A 14,476-nucleotide genomic window follows, 5' to 3' on the forward strand; every position below is an offset into this window, starting at 1 on the left:
AAATTCGTCATGAATGTGGAACTGAAAAAATTACAGCATTTCCTCTTCTCCTGCACCAATGATTTCTTCATCTACTCATTTTGTTTGGAATATGAGCACAACAGGCTGCAGCCTTGCATTAGAAGCGTCGGGTGCAGTACCTCAGCTCGTTACTAGGTGTCCCTGTAGTCAGCTGCAAAATGTACAGCCCGCAGAGTGGGGTCCCTGTACAGTCAGACAAGGTTTTCAATTTCAATTTATTTTATTTGTTTGATTAATTATAATCTTACAAACTTTCCAAAAATGGGATCAAATATAAAAGATTAAAAGAACATATATGATTGATACCATATCTTAAATATGCTAACTTATACTTTAAAATGCAGGACACAATGGGGCAGATTTACAAGCCCCTTGCGCCACTTTTGCGTCACTTTTAACATGGGAGAGGCAGGGCTCTAGTTGGGGTACCAAATGGGTGGAGGGCGTCCCCCCACTTATTTTACCGGGTGGACGCCGTCCCCCCTGCCAAACAGCTGGACTTCACTGTTTGACCTCTCTGGTACGAGATCGGAGCTCACAGCACGCTGCTCACGCGCTGACTTCTCAGATGCAATCGCATCTAAGGGGTTAGCGAGGGGAGGAAATGAGCCCAATGGTGCAAGCCCCCTTTCGTGACGTCACTGCTGGTGACAGCGTCCCCCTACTTCTTTTTTTAGGACTTGCGCCCTGGGGAAAAGTGACGCAAAAGTGGCGCAAGGGGTTTGTAAATAAGCCCCGATATATTTAAAATATAGTAGATAAGAATTTCAATTCATACTCCTCTAATTTTTTTCCAACCCTCCACAAAAATTTTACAAATGCAGAATTCATAGATATATCATCAGAGCTTGGACGTACCATCAAAGCTTGCCTACCTGTCCTTACTCCACGATCGTTAAATGGCCTCTTAAGTATAATTTTCCTTTTGTTTTCTAATTCAGGGCAAAGACACAGTAAATGTATAATATTCTCTTGTCACGATTTTCATAGCCTACATTTGTGTATCCTCTTCTAATTTCTTCCATGGAGGTAAATGACATAAACCCCAAATTGTGCTTTAATAATGATGTTTGTTTTTTAATGACCACAATGTTTCTAAATATTCTTGGACCTTTTTTTATCTTAAATCCATTTATTATTGGCCATGCATGTTTTCTGTTTCCAAATATATCTTTATCTCTTATCAGCGATAGATGATTAGGTAATTTGTGGATTGTATTTTTAAAATTTTCCTGAGTAATTGTAGTTTCCCAGATAGGCATTACGCTAAATTCTTCAATCGCTGCATTTGAAAAAGTCCAGACCTGCAGTTTTCTATTATAATTTACTTCATGCCATAGTAGCTGGGACATTTGATTTTCTTGATCGTTTCTTATTCGGTTCCACACTTTGAGAGCTTGTCCTTTCCTCACATTTAACTGGTTGTTTAACCAAAATTCAACCTTCACTTGTGCTTGGCAAACAAAAAAGGGTTTTATAAGTTCTTGCAACCGCATTATTAATAAGTACTGCATCTTTCCCATTTAGTACCTCACTGCCGTATGTCAGAGTAGGTATCAGTTTTGCAGAAATCACCTTTAGGAAGTGACCATAAGACAAGTCGCTTATTGATTTCTGTAGGATCCTAAATGCTGCTACCAAAGCATTTGCTTTTCCGTAAATATCCTTTTTTTGCGGGAGGAAGTTTCCATTGTCATTAAATATAACACCAAGATATATGTAAGATTCAACTTGCTCTAATTGGGTTTGTTCCAATGACCATTTATATTTATGTAGAAGTCTTGTATTTTTTGTCATTTCCATTACTTTGGTCTTTGCACCATTTATTACCATATAGTTTTCTATTGCATATGTTGATATGCGATCGATTAACCGCTGCAACCCAATTTTAGTTTGAATTAAAAGTATAACGTCGTCTGCATACAACAAATTGGATATTTGCTTGTCAGCTAACCTAGGAGGATGTGTGTTTACTTAATTCAGCACGGTTGAAAAATCTGCGAAAAAACAAGTCAAAAAGCAATGGGGCAGAACGCACCCTTGCGATAATCCTCCAGTCGTAGGCATTTCTTTTGCTAGAGTCCGTCCATCTCCAATCCTCACCCTGATAGAAGTATCAGTACGCAGAAGTTGAATCAAATTTAATAATGAAGCTTGAATTTCTTGCTCTTTTCGGTTTTTATGCAAACAGTGTCTATTCACACAATCGAAAGCCAATTTAAAATCCACAAAGATACAAGAGGCCTCATTTATGAGGCCTTGCGTCCATTTTGCGCTTCGGATGCGTCACTTTTTGTGACGTATCGGCGGCGTAAAACATGCCTCCGGTTGCGTACTACTTACAAAGTGACGCATCTAAGCAGATGCGTCACTTCGTAAACCCCCCAGCGCTACATTATACCTGCGTCAGGTATAATGTATGCGGGGGGCGTTCCCCCGCATAAAGCCTTGTAGAAGTGACGCAGTGAAATCTATGAGATTTCACTGCGTCACTTCTAGGAAGCTGTTGCGTCCAAATCTTACGCCTGCCTCACAGCAGGCGTAAGACTGACGCTGGCCCTTTCACATGGGGCTTGCCCCATGTAAAAGGACGCATTGCTGGAGTTACGTCACTTTTGTGACACACTCCAGCAATGCATCACTTTTGCGCCATACAGATACGTCAGAAATACTGACGTATCTGTAACTCCTTGCGACATGATGCGTCATACAGTAAATATGACGCATCAGGTATGTCGCAAGGAAGGCGCACTGAGAAGTGACGCATCGCTGCTTTCACGCAGCAATGCGTCATTTCTCATAAATGAGGCCCAAGGACTGTTTTGCTAAAATTGCCTTATCCATTAATACCGATAGGACTGATATGTTTGAAGCAGTTCCTAGACCTTTTATGAATCCTGTTTGATTCGGGAGCAGTATCTGCTTATCTTTTACCAAATCTGTTAAGCTTGACAGTAGGATCCCTGCGAACAATTTCGCATAAGTGTCTTACAGGGTTATTAATCGGTAGTTCTCCAGCAATTGTCAATTTCCTTCCTTAAAAATAGGAGATATTAATGACTCTCTCCAGGATTTTGGAAACCCTTGCTCACTATGCCACTGGAGTCAAGCTATCCTGGCTGAAGACGGTTAATAGCCAGAAACGGGTCCCAGGAGGCTTGATTCCGGTCCAGGGAAGACATGGCTTGGCAGTTCGGTCTGGACTGTTCCCATGAGGCAGAGGGTCAAGACTGATTTGCATATGGCCTTGTCTGAACTAAGGTGGCTTGGTGAGCAAAATAACGATGGATTAAACCCAGATCTGTGACTGGGGGTGAATGTTTTTCCATTGTGCAACATTCCATCCATCATCTTATGTGTTTTGAAATTCCTGACTAGTTATCATGGCGATAATATTCAGCGATAGCTGGCAATAATATTTCTATTGCTATGTATGGCCAGTGATAATTATCGCTGGCTGTTGATAATATGCCCCTTCGTTTTTGAAGAAAACAGCGGTTTTCTGCAAAATCTAACGTGTGCTAAAATGCTGGGGCAGCCTTGTAAATGGAAAAATGGTGCTTACATATGATTATGCATGTTAGCACCCACTTGTAAATAGGGCGATAGTTTTATCTCTGCTTTTTTGGCTTTATAAGCCAAAAAAGCAGAGATAAAGCCCTTGTAAATATGCCCCTTTAATCTCCCTGTGCCTATCCAAAAATGAATGTGTCCGTCTGCAACGTAACTGGTGTTCTTCTTGGAAAGTGCTTCAATACCATCGGGTGGAGCTCGCTGACCTTCAATAGCCAGATGGGAAGACACTGTACTGTGTGATGGCCAACTAATATGTTCTCAGAGTGAAATCGTCGAAAAGAGAACTAAACACACAAAGGAGGGACTTTGACAGAAATGTACCAGTAAGAAGCCATCATTTCTGAATGCCATAATTAGTAACCAATAGCAATCAGTGGGTTTGCCAAATCCCACAGAACAATATAACAGGTCGATCTAAGCTTGACCTAAAAATTGTGAAATTAAGGGGCAGAGTTACAAGCCCCTTTGCGCCACCAGTGTATCACTTTTTGTAATGCACCGGTGGCCCTTTTTACTGCTCCATATTTACAAGGACAGGAAAAGCCACCTTGAGTGACTTTTCATGTCCTTGTAAATATGGCCCCTCTGCACGCAGTACTTTGCGTGAAAGGGTTGTTCCATGGGTGTTGATGTGGATGTTCCCATGCAACACCCATGGAACCAGACACATTTCCAGATTTACGAGGCATTGTAAATCTTGAAAAAATGTGTGTGAATAGTACGCCTTGCAAGGGGAGGCGTAGATAGGCGAAACGATGAGAGATGTATTAATTTCTTCTAGTTTTCTTTTCCTCTTTTCATGTGTGCTGCATTCTGTAGCAAACATAAATAGAGGAAATCACCTTAAGGGTTATTTTATGTATAGGAAGGGTTCCCTTCCTGCACATAAACAATCATTGAAACAATGACGTTTTTTTACTTCTATGTATGCTAATGCAGCACACATAGAAGTTGAAAAACGGCATTTCAGATTGTTTTTGTGCAGGAAGGGAACCCTTCCTGCTCAAAAACAATCTCCCCACCATGCAGGCATCCTTGCACCATGGTGCAAGGGGGCCTGCACCAGCGCATGGCAGCAGTTTGGGCGGCAGCGCAGGGAGAAGCACAGAGATGCCACATATTGTTGTAGATATGTCGTAACCCTGTGCATTGAAAGTGACTCCGTGCGGCACAGCCAAATGGCATGTGTTCCACACTGAGGGGCATATTACCAACAAGTAGCGCTATTTATCGCTAAATAGACTTAGCGACGATTTTTTTATCGTTGCCTATCGCTGGATATGTTAGCGGAGAAAACATACTATTAGCAACGTTTTTTTCTCCATTGTGCTAAAATATCCAGCGATAGCGGCGAAATTCGTGAATATCGCTGAGAATACAGCGATATTCATGCATTAGCGACGAAATGCTCTTAGCCATGTTATCCACCTCCCATTGGATAACGTGGCTTAGAACTGGTCTGAGCAGGCGTTAGTTTTTGGCGATAGCGGGAATATTTCCATCGCTACGGCTGCCTTGCTAATAGGCGATAGCGACGTTAGCGACTGCTTTCAGTCGCTTAAAGGTTGAGTACGCCCACTTTGCATGTCATTGGCGATAAATATCGCTGACATGCAAAGCGGGCCCCAAACCGCTCGCTATCGCCTAAAAGCTGTAGCTAACATCAGTTAACGACAGCTTGCTAATTGAGCGATAGAATCATCGCCGCTTAGCGGCCGAAAACGGCCGCGAAACCGGTGATAATTGTCTATCGCCCCCCTTGGTAATATGCCCCTGAGTCACTTTATTGTAAATCTGCCCCAAAGTCCCTATGCAGAAAGCGCAGAAGCAAACAATTCTGCCGCAATACTCCAGGGCCCACAAAGTACATACAACAGATGATCCTGGGACACAAGCGCCATAGAATAGACCTGAACAAACGTAACAGAGCCATGTTATAAATTTTTTTTTTGTGCATATTTTATATAGCGCGAATTCGACCCGAAGGTATTGGAGAGCTTTACATGATCCCCGGTTCCGTTTACACATCAAGGCACGGGAAGATTAACAGCCTGATTCATCAATCTCCCGTTTTGCGAAGCCCTAATAGCGAATCATAGCGAATCGCTATTAAGGACTCGCAAAACGGGATTCATGTAGGATTAGCAAAATTTGTTGCGATTCCTACTGATTCCTTATTTGCGATTAGCAAATTGCTAATCGCAAATAAGGAAAAACTCCCCATTCATTCCTATGGGCCAAAAGGCCCATAGGAATGAATGTGGAGTATTCCTTATTTGCGATTAGCAATTTGCTAATCGCAAATAAGATTGCGATTTGAAGGGTGCCAGGGGTGTCCAGAGGACACCCTGTAGCACCCCTCAAATGACATTTGACACAGGTGCTGCATACACACATGTCCAAAGGACATGTGTGTGTGTAACATGCAACTCAGAAAAATGCATTTAAATGCATTTTTCGGAGTTTTTGCAATTTACCGCGAAGTTTGACCTCGCGATAAATTGCGGCCTGAAATTGCGAATTCGCAAAAGAAATGTGGATGATGAATTACATTTAAGGAATCTCAAATAGAGATTCCTTAAATGTAATTCCTCGCAAAATTGCGAGATCTCAATCAGCGATTTTTGCATTTGAGATGATGAATCCCAAATTTAAAAATCGCACTCGCAAAGGGCCAGATTCTCAGAATCTGGCCCATTGCGAGCCGATTTGGCCTTGATGAATAAGGCTGTAACAGCCTTATTCATGAAGGGGCCGTTTTGCGAGCCCCTAATAGCGAATCATAGCGATTCGCTATTAAGGACTCGCAAAACGGTAATCATGTAGGAATCGCATAATAAAATGCGATTCCTACTGATTCCTTATTTGCGATTAGCAAATTGCTAATCGCAAATAAGGAATAACTCGCCATTCATTCCTATGGGCCAAAAGGCCCATAGGAATGAATGGGGAGTATTCCTTATATGCGATTAGCAATTTGCTAATCGCAAATAAGATTGCGATTTGAAGGGTGCCAGGGGTGTCCACAGGACACCCTGTAGCACCCCTCAAATGAAATTTCACACAGGTGTTGCACACACACATGTCCAAAGGACATGTGTGTGTGTAACATGCAACTCCGAAAAATGCATTTAAATGCATTTTTCTGAGTTTTCGCAATTTACCCCGTCCACAGGACACCCTGTAGCACCCCTCAAATGAAATTTCACACAGGTGTGGCACATGTGTGTGTGTAACATGCAACTCCGAAAAATTCATTTTTCTGAGTTTTCGCAATTAGTAGGATGTTGAATAGCATTTAAGGAATCTCAAATTTGTCACCAGTGGAACGAATCTCCACCTTGCAGAGACTCTACAAAAATTTATAGATATATGAGACCGTCATCACTATCACACGAAGTACAGTGACAGAAGGCAACAATTAACAGAATATCTATGCCATTGATAAAAGAGTAAGGTAGAAGAAAGTTACATATACAATTAATATCACTCTAATGTTATAGTGGTTTAATTGCACCTTATTAATACATAATTAAAAATAATAAATAAAGGTAGCAATATTTACATATGTTATTCTTAAAGAACATATGTATTCAGACGAGAATAAAACCATTGCTGTTTCTTCGCAAAGGATTCTGGGCATGCAAAGTTCTAAGAGGATTGTGGTTCCTGCAACGTCATTTCCTGCACGGATATCCTATAATGGAACCTAGCCTTCTTGTTGATTGGCTGCATAAAGGGCGGCCCCTCTCTTTTTTTTTGTTGAATTGTTTTGTTACTTGGCTCTGCAAACAGGATTCATTCCTGTTCCGAGTGTCTAGTGCGTTATACACGCAATCTCTCTCACCTGTTGACAAATATTTCCATTTCTTTGTGCTTTCTGGCTTCGCGGGAGGTGCAACCCACGAACCTTAAGTTTCCAAACTACAGTATAATAAAATATTCTCATCATATTAAAATTCGTCATGAATGTGGAACTGAAAAAATTACAGCATTTCCTCTTCTCCCGCACAAATGATTTCTTTATCCAACTCATTTTGTTTGGAATATGAGCACAACAGGCTGCAGCCTTGCATTAGAAGCGTCGGGTGCAGTACCTCAGCTCGTTACTAGGTGTCCCTGTAGTCAGCTGCAAAATGTACAGCCCGCAGAGTGAGGTCCCTGTACAGTCAGACAAGGTTTTCAATTTCAATTTATTTTATTTGTTTGATTAATTATAATCTTACAAACTTTCCAAAAATGGGATCAAATATAAAAGATTAAAAGAACATATATGATTGATACCATATCTTAAATATGCTAACTTATACTTTAAAATGCAGGACACAATGGGGCAGATTTACAAGCCCCTTGCGCCACTTTTACGTCACCTTAAACATGGGAGAGGCAGGGCTCGAGTTGGGGTACCAAACGGGTGGAGGGCATCCCCCCACTTCTTTTACCGGGTGGACGCCGTCCCCCCTGCCAAACAGCTGGACTTCACTGTTTGACCTCTCTGGTACGAGATCGGAGCTCACAGCATGCTGCTCACGCGCTGACTTCTCAGATGCAATCGCATCTAAGGGGTGAGCGAGGGGAGGCAATGAGCCCGATGGTGCAAGCCACCTTTCGTGACGTCACTGCTGGTGACAGCGTCCCCCTACTTCTTTTTTTAGGACTTGCGCCCTGGGGAAAAGTGACACAAAAGTGGTGCAAGGGGTTTGTAAATAAGCCCCGATATATTTAAAATATAGTAGATAAGGATTTCAATTTATACTCCTCTAATTTTTTTCCAACCCTCCACAAAAATTTTACAAATGCAGAATTCATAGATATATCATCAGAGCTTAGACGCACTATCAAAGCTTGCCTACCTGTCCTTACTCCACGATCGTTAAATAGCCTCTTAAGTATAATTTTCCTTTTGTTTTCTAATTCAGGGCAAAGACACAGTAAATGTATAATATTCTCTTGTCCCGATTTACATAACCTACATTTGTGTATCCTCTTCTGATTTCTTCCATGGAGGTAAATGACATAAACCCCAAATTGTGCTTTAATAATGATATGTTTGTTTTTTAATGACCACAATGTTTCTAAATATTCTTGGACCTTTTTTTTATCTTAAATCCATTTATTATTGGCCATGCATGTTTTCTGTTTACAAATATATATTTATCTCTTATCAGCGATAGATGATTAGGTAATTTGTGGATTGTATTTTTAAAATTTTCCTGAGTAATTGTAGTTTCCCAGATAGGCATTACGCTAAATTCTTCAATCGCTGAATTTGAAAAAGTCCAGACCTGCAGTTTTCTATTATAATTTACTTCATGCCATAGTAGCTGGGACATTTGATTTTCTTGATCGTTTCTTATTCGGTTTCACACTTTGAGAGCCTGTCCTTTCCTCACATTTAACTGGTAGTTTAACCAAAATTCAAGCTTTACTTGTGCTTGACAAACAAAAAAGGGTTTTATAAGTTCTTGCAACCGCATTATTAATAATTACTGCATCTTTCCCATTTAGTACCTCACTGCCGTATGTCAGAGTAGGTATCAGTTTTGCTGAAATCACCTTTAGGAAGTGACCATAAGACAAGTCGCTTATTGATTTCTGTAGGATCCTAAATGCTGCTACCAAAGCATTTGCTTTTCCGTAAATATCCTTTTTTTGCGGGAGGAAGTTTGCATTGTCATTAAATATAACACCAAGATATATGTAAGATTCAACTTGCTCTAATTGGGTTTGTTCCAATGACCATTTATATTTATGTAGAAGTCTTGTATTTTTTGTAATTTCCATTACTTTGGTCTTTCCACCATTTATTACCATATAGTTTTCTATTGCATATGTTGATATGCGATCGATTAACCGCTGCAACCCAATTTTAGTTTGAATTCAAAGTATAATGTCGTCTGCATACAACAAATTTGATATTTGCTTGTTAGCTAACCTAGGAGGATGTGTGTTTACTTAATTCAGCACGGTTGAAAAATCTGCTAAAAACAAGTCAAAAAGCAATGGGGCAGAACGCACCCTTGCGATAATCCTCCAGTCGTAGGCATTTCTTTTGCTAGAGTCCGTCCATCTCCAAGCCTCACCCTAATAGAAGTATCAGTACGCAGAAGTTGAATCACATTTAATAATGAGGCTTGAATTTCTTGCTCTTTTCGTTTTTTTTACAAACAGTGTCTATTCACACAATCGAAAGCCAATTTAAAATCCACAAAGATACAAGAGGCCTCATTTATGAGGCCTTGCGTCCATTTTGCGCTTCGGATGCGTCACTTTTTGTGACGTATCGGTGGCGTAAAACATGCCTCCGGTTGCGCACTATTTACAAAGTGACGCATCTAAGCAGATGCGTCACTTTGTAAACCCCCCAGCGCTACATTATACCTGCATCAGGTATAATGTATGCGGGGGGCGTTCCCCCGCATAAAGCCTCGCCCCCCACATAAAGCCTTGTAGAAGTGACGCAGTGAAATCTATGAGATTTCACTGTGTCACTTCTAGGAAGCTGTTGCGTCCAAATCTTACGCCTGCCTCACAGCAGGCGTAAGACTGACGCTGGCACTTTCACATGGGGCTTGCCCCATGTAAAAGGACGCATTGCTGGAGTTACGTCACTTTTGTGACACACTCCAGCAATGCATCACTTTTGCGCCATACAGATACGTCAGAAATACTGACGTATCTGTAACTCCTTGCGACATGATGCGTCTTACAGTAAATATGACGCATCAGGTATGTCGCAAGGAAGGCGCACTGAGAAGTGACGTATCGCTGCTTTCACGCAGCAATGCGTCATTTCTCATAAATGAGGCCCAATGACTGTTTTGCTAAAATTGCCTTATCCATTAATACCGATAGGACTGATATGTTTGAAGCAGTTCCTAGACCTTTTATGAATCCTGTTTGATTCGGGAGCAGTATTTGCTTATCTTTTACCAAATCTGTTAAGCTTGACAGTAAGATCCCTGCGAACAATTTTGCATAAGTGTCTTACAGGGTTATTAATCGATAGTTCTCCAGCAATTGTCAATTTCCTTTCTTAAAAATAGGAGATATTAACCCCTTCCACGCTGATGACGAGCTGGGCTCGTCATGGCGTAGCCTCCTCGTACGCTGATGACGAGCCCAGCTCGTCACGTAACGCGCTTTTGAAAATCTCAGCGTAGGAGCAAAATTCCGCTAGCGCGCATGTGGTTAATGACTCTCTCCAGGATTTTGGAAACCCTTGCTCACTATGCCACTGGAGTCAAGCTATCCTGGCTGAAGACGGTTAATAGCCAGAAACGGGTCCCAGGAGGCTTGATTCCGGTCCAGGGAAGACATGGCTTGGCAGTTCGGTCTGGACTGTTCCCATGAGGCAGAGGGTCAAGACTGATTTCCATATGGCCTTGTCTGAACTAGGGTGGCTTGGTGAGCAAAATAACGATGGATTAAACCCAGATCTGTGACTGGGGGTGAATGTTTTTCCATTGTGCAACATTCCATCCATCATCTTGTGTGTTTTGAAATTCCTGACTAGTTATCATGGCGACAATATTCAGCGATAGCTGGCAATAATATTTCTATTGCTATGTATGGCCAGTGATAATTATCGCTGGCTGTTGATAATATGCCCCTTCGTTTTTGAAGAAAACAGCGGTTTTCTGCAAAATCTAACATGTGCTAAAATGCTGGGGCAGCCTTGTAAATGTAAAAATGGTGCTTACATATGATTATGCATGTTAGCACCCTCTTGTAAATAGGGCGATAGTTTTATCTCTGCTTTTTTGGCTTTATAAGCCAAAAACCAGAGATAAAGCCCTTGTAAATATGCCCCTTTAATCTCCCTGTGCCTATCCAAAAATGAATGTGTCCGTCTGCAACGTAACTGGTGTTCTTCTTGGAAAGTGCTTCAATACCATCGGGTGGAGCTCGCTGACCTTCAATAGCCAGTTGGGAAGACACTGTACTGTGTGACGGCCAACTAATATGTACTCAGAGTGAAATCGTCGAAAAGAGAACTAAACACACAAAGGAGGGACTTTGACAGAAATGTACCAGTAAGAAGCCATCATTTCTGAATGCCATAATTAGTAACCAATAGCAATCAGTGGGTTTGCCAAATCCCACAGAACAATATAACAGGTCGATCTAAGCTTGACCTAAAAATTGTGAAATTAAGGGGCAGAGTTACAAGCCCCTTTGCGCCACCAGTGTATCACTTTTTGTGATGCACCGGTGGCCCTTTTTACTGCTCCATATTTACAAGGACAGGAAAAGCCACCTTGAGTGACTTTTCATGTCCTTGTAAATATGGCCCCTCTGCACGCAGTACTTTGCGTGAAAGGGTTGTTCCATGGGTGTTGCTGTGGATGTTCCCATGCAACACCCATGGAACATGACACATTTCCAGATTTACGAGGAATTGTAAATCTTGAAAAAATGTGTGTGAATGCTACGCCTTGCAAGGGGAGGCGTAGATAGGCGAAACGATGAGATATGTATTAATTTCTTCTAGTTTTCTTATCCTCTTTTCATGTGTGCTGCATTTTGTAGCAAACATAAATAGAGGAAATCACCTTAAGGATTATTTTATGTACAGGAAGGGTTCCCTTCCTGCACATAAACAATCATTGAAACAATGACGTTTTTTTACTTCTATGTATGCTAATGCAGCACATAGAAGTTGAAAGACGGCATTTCAGATTGTTTTTGTGCAGGAAGGGAACCCTTCCTGCTCAAAAACAATCTCCCCACCACGCAGGCATCCTTGCACCATGGTGCAAGGGTGCCTGCACCAGCACATGGCAGCAGTTTGTGCGGCAGCGCAGGGAGAAGCACAGAGATGCCACATATTGTTGTAAATATGTCGTAACCCTGTGCATTGAAAGTGACTCCGTGCGGCACAGCCAAATGGCATGTGTTCCACACTGAGGGGCATATTACCAACAAGTAGCACTATTTATCGCTAAGTAGACTTAGCGACGATTTTTTTATCGCTGGATATGTTAGCGGAGAAAACATACTATTAGCAACGTTTTTTTCTCCATTGTGCTAAAATATCCAGCGATAGCGGCGAAATTCGTGAATATCGCTGAGAATACAGCGATATTCATGCATTAGCGACAAAATGCTCTTAGCCATGTTATCCACCTCCCATTGGATAACGTGGCTTAGAACTGGTCTGAGCAGGCCTTAGTTTTTGGCGATAGCGGGAATATTTCCATCGCTACGGCTGCCTTGCTAATAGGCGATAGCGACGTTAGCGACTGCTTTCAGTCGCTAAAAGGTTGAGTACGCCCACTTTGCATGTCATTAGCGATAAATATCGCTGACACGCAAAGCGGGCCCCAAACCGCTCGCTATCGCCTAAAAGCTGTCGCTGACATCAGTAAGCGACAGCTTGCTAATAGAGCGATAGAATCATCGCCGCTTAGCGGCCGAAAACGGCCGCTAAACGGGTGATAATTGTCTATCGCCCCCCTTGGTAATATGCCCCTGAGTCACTTTATTGTAAATCTGCCCCAAAGTCCCTATGCAGAAAGCGCAGAAGCAAACAATTCTGCCGCAATACTCCAGGGCCCACAAAGTACATACAACAGATGATCCTGGGACACAAGCGCCATAGAATAGACCTGAACAAACGTAACAGAGCCATGTTATAATTTTTTTTTTGTGCATATTTTATATAGCGCGAATTCGACCCGAAGGTATCGGAGCGCTTTACATGATCCCCGGTTCCGTTTACACATCAAGGCACGGGAAGATTAACAGCCTGATTCATCAATCTCCCGTTTTGCGAAGCCCTAATAGCGAATCATAGCGAATCACTATTAAGGACTCGCAAAACTGGATTCATGTAGGATTAGCAAAATTTTTTGCGATTCCTACTGATTCCTTATTTGCGATTAGCAAATTGCTAATCGCAAATAAGGAAAAACTCCCCATTCATTCCTATGGGCCTAAAGGCCCATAGGAATGAATGGGGAGTATTCCTTATTTGCGATTAGCAATTTGCTAATCGCAAATAAGATTGCGGTTTGAAGGGTGCCAGGGGTGTCCAAAGGACACCCTGTAGCACCCCTCAAATGACATTTGACACAGGTGTTGCACACACACATGTCCAAAGGACATGTGTGTGTGTAACATGCAACTCAGAAAAATGCATTTAAATGCATTTTTCTGAGTTTTCGCAATTTACCGCGAGGTTTGACCTCGCGGTAAATTGCGGCCAGAAATTGCGAATTCGCAAAAGAAATGTGGATGATGAATTACATTTAAGGAATCTCAAATAGAGATTCCTTAAATGTAATTCCTCGCAAAATTGCGAGATCGCGGGGGCGTGGCTTGGCGGGCGAAGATGGCGGTCGCAGCCTTGTAGAGCTCCCGTCGGCCCGGACACAATTTGCTCATTTATCCTGGCCCCCGAGCCCGCAGTTGGTACCACGTGAGTGGCATCGGTTCCAGGGAGTGCTCTGACCCCTCCGGTGTGCTGATCCCGCGGTTCCATCTCTCCCGGGGACCGGAGGCGCCGGCGGCGAAGTGCGGCCTAGTGACTGGTGGTGGACCCGGGACCTCGATTTTCAGGACGTCAGGTGGCGGTCGGTGGCAGACTGCCGGAGGTCGCATCAACTGGGCGGGTCCCGGCCCGACTTTGCAGCTCCAGTTGCCTACGAGTCGCAGAGGTGCCCTGCGTTCTGGGGCTGTTCCTTGGAGAACCTTTACAGGCGACACGGCTTGGTGAAGGCCTACACCGCCCTTGTGAGACCGGGGCCTCGAGTTTCGCGACATTGGGACTGGCCTAGACTGGAAGCGGTAATTGTCGCTCTTCGCTCCGAAGATACTTGCGGCGGCGTCCCGGCCCGGGGCCCGAGGCTTCCTGCGCCCACCGCTGTGGGTCTGC

General features: G+C 42.8%; 1 protein-coding gene across 4 annotated transcripts in view; it reads left to right on the forward strand.

Annotated features, from left to right (window-relative positions):
- SVOPL (SVOP like) overlaps window positions 1-14,476 on the forward strand; it is a 671,022-nt gene that overhangs the window by 289,798 nt on the left and 366,748 nt on the right. The window lies entirely within an intron of this gene.

This window comes from Lissotriton vulgaris, chromosome 1_2, assembly GCF_964263255.1.
Source record: "Lissotriton vulgaris chromosome 1_2, aLisVul1.2, whole genome shotgun sequence".
Classification (NCBI taxonomy): Eukaryota; Metazoa; Chordata; class Amphibia; order Caudata; family Salamandridae; genus Lissotriton; species Lissotriton vulgaris.